This window comes from Ovis canadensis, chromosome 17 (genome assembly GCF_042477335.2).
Source record: "Ovis canadensis isolate MfBH-ARS-UI-01 breed Bighorn chromosome 17, ARS-UI_OviCan_v2, whole genome shotgun sequence".
Taxonomy (NCBI): Eukaryota; Metazoa; Chordata; class Mammalia; order Artiodactyla; family Bovidae; genus Ovis; species Ovis canadensis.
The window spans coordinates 59,747,269-59,762,335 of NC_091261.1; the positions used below are offsets into that span (position 1 = coordinate 59,747,269).

At 43.8% G+C, this 15,067-nt stretch overlaps 1 long non-coding RNA gene and 1 other non-coding gene across 7 annotated transcripts in view; one reads left to right on the plus strand and one right to left on the minus strand.

Moving 5' to 3' along the window:
• LOC138422277 (uncharacterized) overlaps positions 1–15,067 on the minus strand; it is a 74,324-nt gene that overhangs the window by 17,448 nt on the left and 41,809 nt on the right. Inside the window, exons 5-6 of one of the 6 annotated variants that reach the window (XR_011249826.1) lie at positions 9,963–10,437; positions 177–809 (exon numbers count right to left, since the gene is read on the minus strand). The exons of 2 other annotated variants lie outside the window; for them this stretch is intronic. This is a non-coding gene — a long non-coding RNA (uncharacterized lncRNA). Of the gene's footprint in view, positions 1–176; positions 810–1,197; positions 1,786–9,962; positions 10,438–15,067 lie in introns of those variants that run through there. 3 more of the 6 variants (XR_011249828.1, XR_011249827.1, XR_011249830.1) reach the window with 3 other exon arrangements.
• Positions 2,306–2,378, plus strand: TRNAG-CCC (transfer RNA glycine (anticodon CCC)). Its single transcript has one exon. It is a non-coding gene; the product is annotated as a tRNA-Gly (tRNA).

Consider the following 15,067-nt stretch of genomic DNA (forward strand, 5'->3'; position numbering starts at 1 on the left):
GACCCTTCTCTGACTAGAATAAACCCCAAACTCATTTGCTCGGCTTACACGATCTTCATAATTCTGTTACTGAACTGGTTGACCAGACTTGAGCCGGAGTCCTAGCCTGAGCCAAGACCCCGTCTCAGCCAGGGAGGTTCTTTTTCCAATCAGATTCGAAATAATGAAACCAATGCTGAGACTGGAACAGCACAAGATTTATTCAATGGCTAAAGAATGGAGAAGCAGGAAACTAGCTTGCAAATAACTTTTCAACCCAATTTGAGTGAAGACATCACATATACAGGAAGGCTGAGGTAAAATGGAGGGCTTTGCGAGGGTGACAGGAATATTCATGAGTTATCCAAGAACAAGGGCATGGTTTGGACCCAGAATGGATGCAACTGTCCTTTTCAGCCCTTGTTTGGGCTTTTCTGGTTGTTGTCATGGTAACTGTCAACTGTCACGGTGCCGGTTGGTTATGTCATTCAGCTAATGTACTGTGAAAGTGGTAGTTGCTCAGTCCTGTCCAGCTCTTTGCGACCCCATGGAGTGTAGCCTTCCAGGCTCTTCTGTCCTTGGAATTCTCTAGGCAAGAATATTGGAGTAGGTTGCCATTCCCTTTTCCAGGGGATCTTCCCGACCCAGGGATCAAACCCAGGTCGAACCCACATTGCAGGCAGATCCTTAAATCTGAGCCACCAGGAAAGCCCTGGTGTACCATACCAAGACTATAATGAGGCTCAAGGTTCACTGGATGTCAAATACTCTGCCAGCTTGGATCTCGGTGGTTCTTGAAGTTTTTGTTGTTTCCTCTTTGCAGCTTCCTCCTGACACTGAGATAACAGTTATCAGTATTTATCTGAGGGAGGGGCATAAGCAGGATTCTGGGGTGACACTTATCCACCAGTATCATCACTGACACTTCCCCTACAAGGTGAGCTTTGAGACAATTGTTACCTCTTCTATTTTCCCAAGCATTTGGGGAATTTTATTTAAAAACTGGCCAAAGCAATAACCAAAAAGGACCTACTGTATAGCACAGGGAACTCTGCTCAATGTTATGTGGCACACTGGAGAGAAGAGGGGTTTGAGGGAGAATGGATCCATGCATACAAATGGCTTCATTGTTCACCTGAAATTATCACAACATTGTTAATCAGCTATACCCCAATACAAAATAAAGTTTAAAATTGTGGGGAAGAAAATGGCCAAGGCTTTTTCAACTGTGAGAATGCTTTATTTCTCATTGTCTTCCTAATCAAATTCTGTCTGCTCCCTCATAAGTCCCATATCTACTTCCAGACCCTTTTCAATCATTTCCCAAATCACTAAAATAGAGTTTCTTATCACCATCTGCTGAAATGACGTAGGATATTATCCCAGTTTAGCTGCAAATCTAATAAACTGCACTGAAAACCTTTCTGAGGCAGGACACAGGTGAGCTATTTATCTTTATATCCTCAACACTCAAGACAGTGAATAGTACAAAGTACATGATTGATGGATGGGTGGATGGATGAATGAATAAGTTTCTTTTCTTCTCCTTAGCAGGAAACCCTTGCCCAACAGGAGAAGATATGAGCCAACTGGAGTCTGTCAACTCCCCCCGAACACAGACAGCTCCAGAGTGACTTGCAGATTTGTTACTTAAGCTGGAATAGAATCCTTCCTGGTGCTTTTGGATTGAACTTGGTTGCAAAAGATTCTTTTCCTTCCTTATTACAGAGTTGCACAGATACGAGCTTCAGTCTACTCATGGTCATGGTCTCTATTTTGTGAAGAAACTTATCTGGAGAAATAAAACTGGTACATAGAAACAAGAAACAAAATATAAGTATCCAGGGACTTTCCTGGTGGCCCAGCATCTAAGACTCCACACTCTCAGTGCAGAAGGCCTGGGTTCAATTCCTGCTCAGGAACTAGATCCCACATGCCGCAACTAAATAAAGATCCTGCATGCTGCAATGAAGTTTGAAGATCCTGAGTGCTGCAACCAAGACCTGGCATGGCCAAATAAATAATTATTTTAAAAAAGAAAGTGTCTGATCAGAGTTTCTTCTCTGGTTCCTATCATCCCAAAGGCCCTAACCTCCTAAATATTAGTTTATAAGGTTCAAGATATTATCTTTTTTTCCACAATTTTTTTCTACAAGTAAAATTCAGTTCTTACCCAGGAACAATTTCACCTGAGGGTAAAGGACTTTCCAGGGGACATTTAGCAAGATCTGGAGGCATGTTTGCTCGTTACAACTCCGGCGAGGGGTTGCCATTGGCATCTAGTGAGGAAGAGGCTAAAGATGCTGAGAAACACTGCACAGGGACTTCCCTGGTGGTCCAGTGGCTAAGACTCTGTGCTCCCAATGCAGGGGACTCAGGTTCGATCCCTGGTCAGGGAACTAGATCCTAAATGCTGCAACTAAAGATCGTGTATGCCACAACTAATACCCAGTGCAGCCAAAAAAAAAACAAAAACAAAAAACCCCACTGTACAATGGATAGGATAAACCCTTACAATAAAGGATTGTCAGACTGCAAATGGCAGGGCTGAGAAATCCTGAATTAAGATCTCAAGGCTTAGGGGGCTTCTCAAGTGGCACCAGTGGTAAACAACCTGCCTGCCAATGCAGGAGATGCAAGAGATGTGGGTTCAGTCCCTGGGTTGGGAAGATCCCCAGGAGGAGGGCATGGCAACCCCCTCCTGTATTATTGTCTGGAGAATCCCCATGGACAGAGAAGCCTGGTGGGCTATGGTTCATAGGGTTGCAAATAGATGGACATGACTGAAGCAACTTAGTAGCAGCAGCAGCAGCAGCAGCAGCAGCAGCAGCAGCAGCAGCAGCAGCAAGACTTATAACAAGGATTCTAGCTGGTGTATTTATACCTAGGGCTTAGGAAGACCATGTCTGGAAGCTGCAGGCTACACTCCACCCTGAGGCAAAGCTTTCAGTTTACATCTGCAAGTTGATCCCTGAAACACGCATTCTACAAAAGTGGTGTGTCTATGTGAAAGTCATTGATTTCTGTTGGTACATGGCCTTCCCTGGGTTGCAGGTGAAAAACGCTTTTCTTCCCTACTTAATTTTCCTCTCCTCAGGTAAGGCTACACCAGGATCTTTGAAGTTAAATCGAATAACAGCAGAGCTTATTAGCCTTGGTTTTTGGAAACAACTCCATTAATGTTCCCTGGCTTATGCAGCCTGGAGATGTGGGTCTATTGATTTGACTTGAGAAAACTCCTTCTTCCTGGAGAGTAGCCATCTACTTTTGTGCAATTTGCACCCTCTGGGTTGTCAGACAGGCCTGGGTCCCCAAAGCTTTATTGATTGGTGAGGCCACTGATTTTTTAATGAACCCATGTACAATGCAGGAGATGAGTAGCCTGTATTGATTCACCCTCAAGGGATGCCTTCTTTACAGAGAAATCCCCCCTCTAAATGGTTCCCATTTCATTTTGCTTTGTATTTTTTGTTTTGCTGTTCACTTTATCTTCAGCACACGGTGAAATGAGATGTTTAACATCCGTCTGGCTTCATGCAGAAGTGTTTGCTTCCAGACACTTCCCCAGAGAGTCAAAGCCTCTGACTGATCTTAGTATGCTCACTTTAACCCTTCAGCATCCTTTAAGAAAAGGAGGTTCAGTCATGATTCAGGGGGGTCTCCCACCAACGCAGCAGCCAATTAAAACATCCATGAAGTTCATTAGGTATTTCCTTAATGTTCATCATCATGGGTGGTGGGCTTGCCTGGTAGTCCAGTGCTAAAGAATCCACCTGCCAATGCAGAGGACACAGGTTTGATCCCTGGTCCAGAAAGATCCTGTATGCCTCAGACCAACCAAGCCCGTGGGCCACAACTACTGAGCCTACACACCAAAACTACTGAAGCCCTACACGCCTAGAGCCCTTACTCCACAACGAGAGACACCACTGCAATGAGAAGCCCTCGTGCAGCAACTAAGACCCAGAATGGTCAAAAATAAATGAATAAATCAATTAAAAAACTAAGAATTTCATTGTCATCATAGGTGACAAGGCACAGACACTGGAGTGGGACGAATAGGACTCAAACCTCACTTTACTTGTTTATTACATGAATGATCTTGGCACGGAAACTTTCAGAGCTTCAGTCTTACTGTGAAATGGAGACTTTTGTTTATCATGTCCAACTCTTTGTGACCCCATGGACTGCAGCACACCAGGCTTCCCTGTCCTTCACCATCTCCTGGAGCTTGCTCAAACTCACATCTGTTGAGCCGGTGATGCTGTCTAACTATCTCATTCTCTGCTGCCCCCTTCTCCTTTTGTTTTCAATCTCTTTCCCAGCATCAGAGTCTTTTCCAATGAGTCGGCTCTTTGTATCAAGTGGCCAAAATATTGGAGCTTTGGCATCAGTCCTTCCAATGCATATTCAGGACTGATTTCCTTTAGGATTGACTGCTTTGATCTTCTTGTTGTTCAAGGAACTTTCAAGAGTCTTCTCCAACACCACAGTTTGAAAGCATCAATACTTCGGTGCTCAGCCTTCTTTATGGTCCAACTCTTACATCCATACATAACTACTGGAAAAACCATAGCTTTGACTATACAGACCTTTAAGTAATGCTTCTGCTTTTTAACACTTTCTAGGTTTGTCATAGCTTTTCTTCTAAGTGAAATGGAGATAAAATCACTTATATCCTAAACGATTGCTATATCCATCACTTTAAAGAACTGGGTGCCTGGGAATCATTCAGTAAATTCAGTTGTCCACTCTCACCTTTCTGGTTAAAAGATGATCTGAAAAAACTTGGAAACATTGGAAAATTTCTTATTGGCCCTAGAGCAAACCAAATGAAACTTTCATTGCATAGAATGAGTATTTTGAAAAGATTAAGAAAACAAGGCAAGGACAAATTGTACAGTAAGTCCCCTCTATATTTGAATAAGTTATGCTATGAGAGCATGTTTATAAGTCCAATTTGTCCATAAGTCCAACAAAGTTAGACTAGGTACCCCACTAACACAGTTGGCTATATAGTACTATACTATAATAGGTTTATAATACTTTTCATGTAAATAATACATAAAAAGCAAACATAAAAAATAAAGAAAGCATTTCTAATCTTACAGTAGAGGGCCAGAGTGTGGTACTGTACAGTAGTACAGTACAATAGCTGGTGAACAGGGGCTGGCATTCTGTGAACAGGCAAGAAGAGTGACTGACTGGAGGAGGGAGAGGAGGTGAGAGATGGCAGAGCTGAAGGATTGTCAGCAATAGGAGATGCAGGGCAACTGCAATGTCACTTATGCCTGATGTGGATGGCGCAGGTTCTGGATCCTTGCTGGATTCCATTCTGTCTACCCTCTTGGCTCAGATGGTAAAGAATCCGCCTGCAATGCAAGAGGCCTAGGTTCGATCCCTAGGCTGGGAAGATCCCCTGGAGGAGGGCATGGCAACTCACTACAGTATTTTTCTTAGAGAATCCTCATGGACAGAGGAGTCTGGTGGGCCACAGTCCATGGGGTCACAAAAAGTCAGACACAACTGGGCACAGTACCCTCTTGAAAAAACAATCTAGTGATGGGGGGTAGTGGCTCTTTTTTTTTTTTCTTATCGTAGATGACATTCTGGGCCTGAGATGAAGAAACTGTAGACTGTGTTCTATGCAGTATTAGTATAGTAAAGCACACAACAGCACGGCCATTGTAGAGGACGCACACGTGACGATACACATCAGACACACGAACTAACTTACATGACCTAATATGTGAACGCATGTTCACATCTTTGAAAGCTTGCAACTTGAAGGTTAGTAGCTAGGAGCTTACTCTGTAGCACAGGAAACTCTACTCAATGTTCTGTAGTAACCTATATGGGAAAAGAGCCTGAAAAAGAACGGATAGATGTATATGTGTTTCTGAATTACTTAGCTGAACGCCTGAAACTAACACAGTATTGTAAATCAACTATACTCCAATATAACATCCAAATTAACTATAAGAAAGAAACCAAGCCTTGAACAGATGAGACAACTAGCCCAAGGCCATAGAAAGTGTAGTAGAACCTGGATGTGAATCTATGTCATCTGACTTCAGATTCTGTTCTCTGCTGTATGGCTGTCTGTGCAGGGTATCTACGGACGCATAACCACAGTTCCAAGACTGCTCGAAATGCATCACTAGCAACATAAGATAGAAAGGAATGGAGTATTTGATGGCAAGATTAAAATAAGGGCACTGGACTAAAGAAGAAGCAAAAAGGCCAGGGAGTCGGGTAGTGGATGGATGATGGGGGATATATTTTGAATGTTTACACAACCTGACTTTAAAAACAAAAATGGGTTCCAGGTTTTCCCTGGTGGCTCAGTGATAAAGAAACTACCTGCCAATGTAGGAGACACGGGTTTGACCCCTGACCCGGGAAGATAACACATGCTGTGGAGCAGCTAAGCCCATGCACCACAGCTACGGGGCCTGTGTTCCAGATCCTGGGAACCGCAGCTACGTAAGCCTGCACACCCCAGAGCCCGGGCTCTGCAACAACAGAAATCACTTCAGTGAGAAGCCCATGCACCGCAGCTAGAGAGTAGCTCCCACTTGCCACAACTAGAGGAAATCCCAAGCAGCAATGAAGACTCAGCACAGCCAAAAATAAAGTAAATAACGAACAATTATTTTTAAAGTACTAATGTTCAAAAAAAGAGGATCCAAGGGCAGAAAGGAGTAAACATAAAAACCTCCCGGAATCCTGGAGGCAAGCAGAGAGAAGGAGGGATCAGGTCCCTCCTGGAACTGGAAAAGAGCACAAATGTCCTCCCTGGTCCTCAGGCCACCGGCCCAGGAGCTGCCTACCCATCTTGGCCTCACCAGGCAAAGGGCCAGGCCACTGCTGTGTTTACTGTCCACTAGGGGGGATCCCTGGGTTGGGAAAACTCAAGTTTCCTGCACGCATCTTTAGATGTACCTCACTCTCTCCTTTGCAAAAGCAGGCAATCCACTGGTGAGTTCTTTCATGGAAAGATCAGCTTTCTGAGAAAGAGCCAAGAGGTAAAGCCAAGCTCCGTGCAGAAGGGGCCCCCAAGGGCTGACCAGCTTTAAGTGCCATGGTTAAGACGAGGCTGAGAGGTTGGAACCAAGCGACTGCAGGACAGTCTGGCCACAGAATTCCAAGTGTCACTTTGTGTTAGAACAATGGTGACAAAGGGAGAATTTGACAGCCTTAATGCTGTGACTATTAGCATCTTTTCAAGTTAAAAGGAGCCTAATAAGGGCTAAATGTAGCTAAGGTATGGCCCCTTTGGTCTTCAACACATCTGGACAATGCTCTCTAGCTCAGGTGTTTATTTGTTCGTTTGTTTTTGGCTGCACTACATGACTTGAGGGCTTCCCACGTGGCCCTAGTGGTAAAGAACACTCCTGCCAGTGCAGGAGACATGAGAGACACGGGTTCAATCCCTGGATCGGGAAGATCCCCTGGAGGAGGGTATGGCAACCCACCCCAGTACACTTGCCTGGAGAAACCCATGGACAGAGAAGTCTGACGGGCTACAGTCCATAGGGTCACAAAGAGTTGCACATGACAGAAACGACTCAGCACGCACACATGCACTCGGCTTGTAGGATCTTAGTTCCCTGCCCCCAGAGCAAATCCAGGCCACAGCAGTGAAAGTGCTGAGTCCTCTGATCACCACGGAATTCCCTCTAGTTTAACTTGCTAGCATCCCACAGACAGAAGCCGAAGACATTAAGAAGAGGTGGCAAGAATACACAGAAGAACTATACAAAAAAGGTCTTCATGGCCCAGATAACCACGATGGTGTGATCACTCATCCAGAGCCAGACATCCTGGAATGCAAAGTCAAGTGGGCCTTAAGAAGCACCACTACGAACAAAACTAGTGAAGGTGATAAAATGTCAGTTGAGCTGTTTCAAATCCTAAAAGATGCTGCTGTTAAAGTGCTGCACTCAATATGCCAGCAAAATGGGAAAACTTAGCAGTGGCCACAGGACTGGAAAAGGTGTTTTCATTCCAATCCCAAAGAAGGGCAATTTCAAAGAATGTTCAAACTACCACACAATTGCACTAATCTCACATGCTAGCAAAGCAATGTTCAAAATTCTCCAAGCCAGGCTTCAACAGTACATGAACCATGAACTTCCAGATGTTCGTGCTGGATTTAGAAAAGGCAGAAGAATCAGAGATCAAATTGCCAACATCCGTTGGATCATTGAAAAGGCAAGAGAGTTCCAGAAAAACATCTACTTTTGCTTTATTGATTACGCCAAAGCCTTTGACTGTGTAGATCACAACAAACTGTGGAAAATTCTTCAAGAGATGGGAATACCAGACATCCTTACCTCCCTCCTGAGAAATCTGTATGCAGGTCAAGAAGCAACAGTTGGAACCAGACATGGAACAACAGACTGGTTCCAAATTGGGAAAGAAGTATGTCAAGGCTGTATACTATCACCCTATTCCTTTAACTTATATGAAGAGTACATCATGCGAAATGCTGGGCTGGATAAAGCACAAGCTGGAATCAAGATTTCCAGGAGAAATATTAATAACCTCAGATGCACATATGACAACACCCTTATGAAAAAAAGAAGAGGAACTGAACAGCCTCTTGACGAAAGTGAAAGAGGAGAGTGAAAAAGCTAGCATAAAACTCAACATTCAAAAAACTAAGACCATGGCATCTAGTCCCATCACTTCATGGCAAATAGATGGGGAAACAATGGAAACAGTGACAGACTTTATTCTCTAGGGCTCCAAAATCACTGCAGAGGGTGACTGTAGCCATGAAATTAAAAGACGCTTGCTTCTTGGAAGAAAAACTATGACCAATCTAGATAGTATATTAAAAAGCAGAGACATAACTTTGCCGACAAAGGTCCATCTAGTCAAAGCTATGGTTTTTCCAGTAGTCATGTATGGATGTGAGAGTTGGACTATAAAGAGAGCTGAGTGCTGAAGAATTGATGCTTTTGAACTGTGGTGTTAGACAAGACTCTTGAGAGTCCCTTGGACTGCAAGGATATCAAACTAGTCAACCCTAAAGGAAATCAGAACTAAATATTCATTGGAAGGACTGATGCTGAAGCTGAAACTCCAATACTCTGGCCATTTGATGCAAAGAATTGACTCATTTGAAAAGACCCTGATGCTGGGGAAGATTGAAGGCAGGAGAAGGGGACGACAGAGGATGAGACAGTTGATGGCACCACCAACTCGATGGAAATGAGTTTGAACAAGTTCCAGGAATCAGTGATGGACAGGGAAGACTGGCATGCTGCAGTCCATGGTGTCACAAAGAGTCAGACACGTGACTGAACTGAACTGAGAGACATGACCAGTGAACCCCTGAATTAATTCCGGGAGCAGCAATGACAGTAATAATAGTGTTTACACCTGCTTCATTATTTGCATTTGACAAAGTGTCAATTACACAAAATGCCTTACTCACTGCTGTTGCCCATTTTGCCTCAAGGAGCACGTGAAAGCATGGACTCTTGTTGATTGACCGTGTGATAAATAATGATACTGTATCATATTCATAGAACAATAGAGCATGCGAGGTAGCATGAGCTTACTTTTTCTGTTAAGAGGAAAAGCTAAGATTCTTTAGAGTTGAATTGACTTGCTGACGGTCCTGGAGTCAGTGGCCAAGAGAGGAATCTACTTTTCTGTATTAGAGGCAAAATGACCTGATGCCAAGAGTTGACTCATTGGAAAAGACCCTGATGCAGGGAAAGATTGAGGGCAGGAGGAGAAGGGGCAACAGAGGATGAGATGGTTGGATGGCATCACTGATTCAACCGACATGAGTTTGAGCAAGCTCTGGGAGATGAAGGACAGGGAAGCCTGGCATGCTGCAGTCCATGGGGTCCCAAAGCATCGGATATGACTGAGCGACTGAACAGCAGTAACAAGAGAGTAGTTATGAGCACAAAGAGTCGGATACCCTGTGCTTGAGTTCAAGTTCCAGCCCCACCACTTACCTCTTGTGTAGTCATTGCATCCAGGAGTTGCAGCTACTGGATGGATGCTGCTGACACTCCCTAGAGGTGATGTCAAGTCCTCCTTATTGATCAATTTCCTTTCCATTTCTGAGCAAGCAGCTGGTCACATTAGATTTCCTCTGACAGCCCACCCATCAGAAGATACTCTGCCTTACTTTACCCATCAGAGACCATATTTGAAAACAAGATGCTTCCCTAGGGCAGAGAAAGCTTTAAAATGTTAATGAAACTTCTTTGAACACGTTAGCATCTCATTAGTGTCTGGTCAGGTTGATAGGGAAGCCTGAAAACTTAATTATTGCAGAGGAAGTTGGCAGGCGCTGTCTTGCAGGGCAAGTAATCGTGTTTTATTTATTTCTCTCCAAGAATGAAAAACTCCGGTCCCAAGCTGACAATGCTTGACTGGTTTCTGGTGTTAACGGAAGCCAAGGTTCATTGGCAAAGTATACACTTCCTAATAACACAAAGACATGAGACCATTCTTTAGCCTGAAAGACAGATTCTCAAAGGTTACAATACAATCACACCCTGGAAATCACATTTTTCTTTCTCCTCCAAAAGACTTTCAAAGAAACTTAGTAAATAGAAGAAAAGAACCCTTATGGGGGTGTGGTTGGAAACACACATGTTTTGAAAATTCAAAAAAGCTTTCTCCCAATAAACCAATCCCTTTACTAGAAAAACAGTAGCCAGCGGTACTTTTTCTAACAGTTTTAAGAATGTCCTGTCCACTACAAATTGGCACTTGCTATGTTCTTGCCTGGAGAATCCCAGGGATGGTGGAGCCTGGCAGGCTGCTTTCTATGAGGTCTCACAGAGTCGGACACGACTCTGCAGCAGCAGCAGCATGGACATTTGTCATCTACTTCTACAAGGATTAAATCACGTGCTACTGCAGCTGTTGACCTTCAACACCCCCTGAAAGTTCAGGGTGGAGACCAGGAATGAGGGACTCTGTGCTGGGGATGAGGGGGAACTGGCAGGAAAGATCTTCAGACAGTTAGATATTTTCAGAAACTGATGTTATGAACCCAATCTTTTCATCTCCTTGTATCTAGAAAGGGCTTCCCTGGTGGCTCAGTGGTAAAGAATCCACCTGCAATGCAGGTGACACAGGAGACACAGGTTTGATCCCTGGGTGGGGAAGATCCCATAGAGGAGGGCACGACAACCCGCTCCAGTGTTCCTGCCTGGAGTATCTCATGGATAGAGGAGCCTGGTGGGCTACAGTCCATGGGATCGCAAAGAGTCGGACACGACCGAAGTAACTGAGCACATATCTAATAAAGCACTTAATCCCTTCATGGTGACATCAGCTTCTCGTGACTAGCAGAAATCTTTGGCAAAGATAAATGCTTGATTGCGTGAATTCCCTCTTCATCAAAATCACATATATATTGACCTTCACCCTCTTCCTCCCCTCTCTGGAGCAGTTTCTCAGAGCTATTTGAGGTACTGTTTCCTGGACTGCAGGCTTCATTTTGCCCCCAGTGAAACTTAACTCCCAACTGTCACATTTGCATTTCTTTAAAAGTCGGCAGCCCTGTATCTACACAACACACTAAAGATTCAGTTATGCATTCACAGAGCTGGCAATGGGTAGCTCTGGTGCCAGCAAGCACCTATGGGTAACTGCAGACCTACCACCTATGAGCTGGGTGACTTCAGATGAGTTACCTAATGTCTCCATATCTGTAAAGTCACACAATAAATAGCATTTGCGTGTGTGAGTGTGTAACATCTATCTCAAAAAGTTGTGTGGCTTAAATGAGTCAATACATCAAACATGTTTATAGGTGTGCCTAGCACCTAGCATGCCCAAGTTCAAGGAACTAGCAAGTTGTGAGGCCAGGATCAGATCAACACGTTGATGCTTGAAAGTTTAATCCCTGCACTATGCACTGGGCCACACTTTTTGGTTCTTTATCCTGAGCTAAGGGGCTTCCCAAGTGGTCCAATGGTAAAGATTCAGCCTGCAATGCAGGAGACATGGGTTTCATCCCTGGGTCAGGAAGATTCCCCTAGCAGAGGAAGTAGCAACCTACTTCAGTATTCCTGTCTGGGAAATTCCATGGACAGAGAAGCCTGGTGGGCTACTGTCCATGGGGTCACAGAAGAGTTAAATACAATTTAGTGGCTAAACAACAGCAACAACAATAGCAAACCTGAGCTCAAATTGATAGCCTTTTAACTTCTACTTTGGAATTCATTAAAAAAAAAAAAAAAAAAAGAGAAGACTCCATTGACATGTTGACCCTTCCAATCCTTAAGAAAGAGTTCCCATCCCTTCTCCTTCCTCCCAGCCATGAGTCTTTTTCTTTTCTCACCAGATAAATGCTGGTAATTTCTTTGATTTTTTCTCCTATGGTTTCATCTCTGGGGCACTTGGCACCACCACCCTGCTGGTATTTGGTCACTAAGTCATGTCAGACTCTTCTGCAACCCCAAGGACTATATGAACACCTCTTCAAGAATACAGTGCAATGCACCAGAGTTCATCATGTGACCTAGAATGACAGAGCAAGCAAAAAGGGACAAGGGACATGAAGCTTGCCTCCCAGAATGGCCAAAGTGAAAGTACTGAGGGTTCATACAGTCAAATCCAATGAGTCTTAGAGTGTGTGTGTGTGTGTATATATATATCCAATTTGTTTACTTAAAAATTTTTTTGACACTGAATCTTTTTAGTTATAGCATGTGAACCCTCAGTTGTGACATGCGGGATCTTAGTTCTCCAAGCAGCAGTCAAATTCATGCCTCCTGCATTGGAAGCATGGAGTCTTAACACTGGATCACCAGGGAAGTCACTACAATGTATATTTTTTGATACAGCAAATGTTTATTTTCCAAATGAGTTATTCAGGGATACTCCAAATTTTCCCAGCGACTCAGATCTTTCCTGAAATTCTGTTCCTACCCATTTTATCTTTTTATGGTTCACTTTTGACAGAGACCAGGATGCAGAGTTCACATTCCTCTGAGCTATAGTTTTAGGAAACAAGCAGAATAAGAATAACAGGAGATGACACGTGTAATTATAGTGCTACCTTAACCTTCTCAACAATCTATGTGATAAGTACTATTTTTCTTCCCTTTTAAATACAGATGATTTGCTTTACATTGATATTAAATTGGGGAACTAATAGCTACTTGTCAACAGAACAGAACATTTAGAATGAAAGTCTGAAAACATGATAATTGAGCTAGAGAAGATGAAGCATTGTCATGTATTTTTTCCCTTCTAGATAAACTACAGTCACTCATTCATTTTGTACCGAGTATTACCTGAACATATCCTATGTTTGTGTGCTTAGTCATTCAGTCGTGTTCAACTCTCTGCAGCCCCGGGGACTTTAGCTCTCCAGGTTCCTCTGTCCATGGGATTCTCTAGGCGAGAATACTGGAGTGGGTTGCCATGCCTGCCTCCAGGGGATCTTCCCAACCCAGGGACTGAACCCACATTTCTTATTAGCCAAAAAGTCTGTTCGGGTTTTTGTACCATCTACAGAAAAACCTGTACAAGCTTTTTGGCCAACCCAAAACTCTTATCAAATTTCTATTCTGGGAGTGAAGATAATAAGTAATCAAATGGCACCGAGATCAAGCTTGAAAGAAACCATTCCCACCAGGGAAATTAAACAAACACAAATAGATATTTCAGATATCCATTAAGAAAGGGAGGTCCTGAGGGACTGGGGATGAAAAAAAAAAAAAAACCTCATTAAAGCAGAGACAAAAGTATAGATATGGAGATAAGATCATAGGAGCTGAGCTGAGGTTTCCATGAAAAAAAAAAAAAAAGAAGAACTTCAGCCTGTGAATTGCAAGGTCACCTCTTGTCTGAATTTTCAGTTTCCCGTTGTCCTGGTGGCCTGCCCTGTGGGTTTCCAGCTTGTCCTACTAGCTCCAACCATCACACAGATTAATTCCTGGCAAGTCTCTTCTTAAGACATGTATATACTACTGCTGCTTCTGTTCTTACCGCTGAGTGAGCAGAGTTGAAACACTGACTGCCCAGGGGCACAGCCAAGATGACTGTCAACTTGCAAGTCAACACCCACTGTTGTAGCTGCTATGGTTTTGCTGCAGCGGAGCCTGGTTGCATCTATGGGGTTGCACAGAGTCGGACATGACTGAAGCGACTTAGCAGCAGCAGCAGCAGCCAGCCCTTCCTATGTCATTGTTGAGTCAAATTCAGTCATTTCTGACTCATTTGAGACCCTATGGACTGTAGCCCACCAGTCTTCTCTGTCCATGGGATTTTCCAGGCAAGAATACTGGAGTGGGTTGCCAGTTCCTTCTCCAACCTCTTCCTATAAATGAAGTTAAAACTTTATCCTAACTAACACCAAAGGAACTTTTGCATATAAAAATTCACATCCCTAAAACCTCAACTCAAACAGACAAGCAAAACAAGCAAAAATGCCCAACAAAAATGAATAAATGGGGACTTCCCTTGTGGTCTAGTGGTTAAGAATCACCTTCCAATGGAGGGGATGCAGGTTTGGCCGCTGGTCTGGGAACTAAGATCCTACATGCTGCTGCTGCTGCTAAGTCGCTTCAGTTGTGTCTGACTCTGTGCGACCCCATAGATGACAGCCCATCAGGCTACTCTGTCCCTGGGATTCTCCAGGCAAGAATACTGGAGTGGGTTGCCATTTCTTTCTCCAATGCATGCATGCATGCTAAGTCGCTTCAGTCACGTCCGACTCTGTGTGACCCTACGAACAGCAGCCCACCAGGCTCCTCCATCCACAGGATTCTCTAGGCAAGAGTACTGGAGTAGGCTGCCATTTCCTTCTCCAAGATCCCACATAATTCAGGGCAATTAAACCCACACTGCAATTAGAGAGTCTGTGCTCCAGAGCCCTGGTGCCTCAACAAGAGAAGCCCTTATACAAAGGGGTATAATGACTAAGTTAAACCCACACTGCAATTAGAGAGACTGTGCTCCAGAGCCCTGGTGCCTCAACAAAGAGAAGCCCCTTTGTTGCTCACACTGCAACAAAGACTCAGTGCAGCCAAAAAAAAAAAAAGGTATTTTTAAATTTTAAAAAAAAAAGCCTGATTAAGTGTGTTTTGCA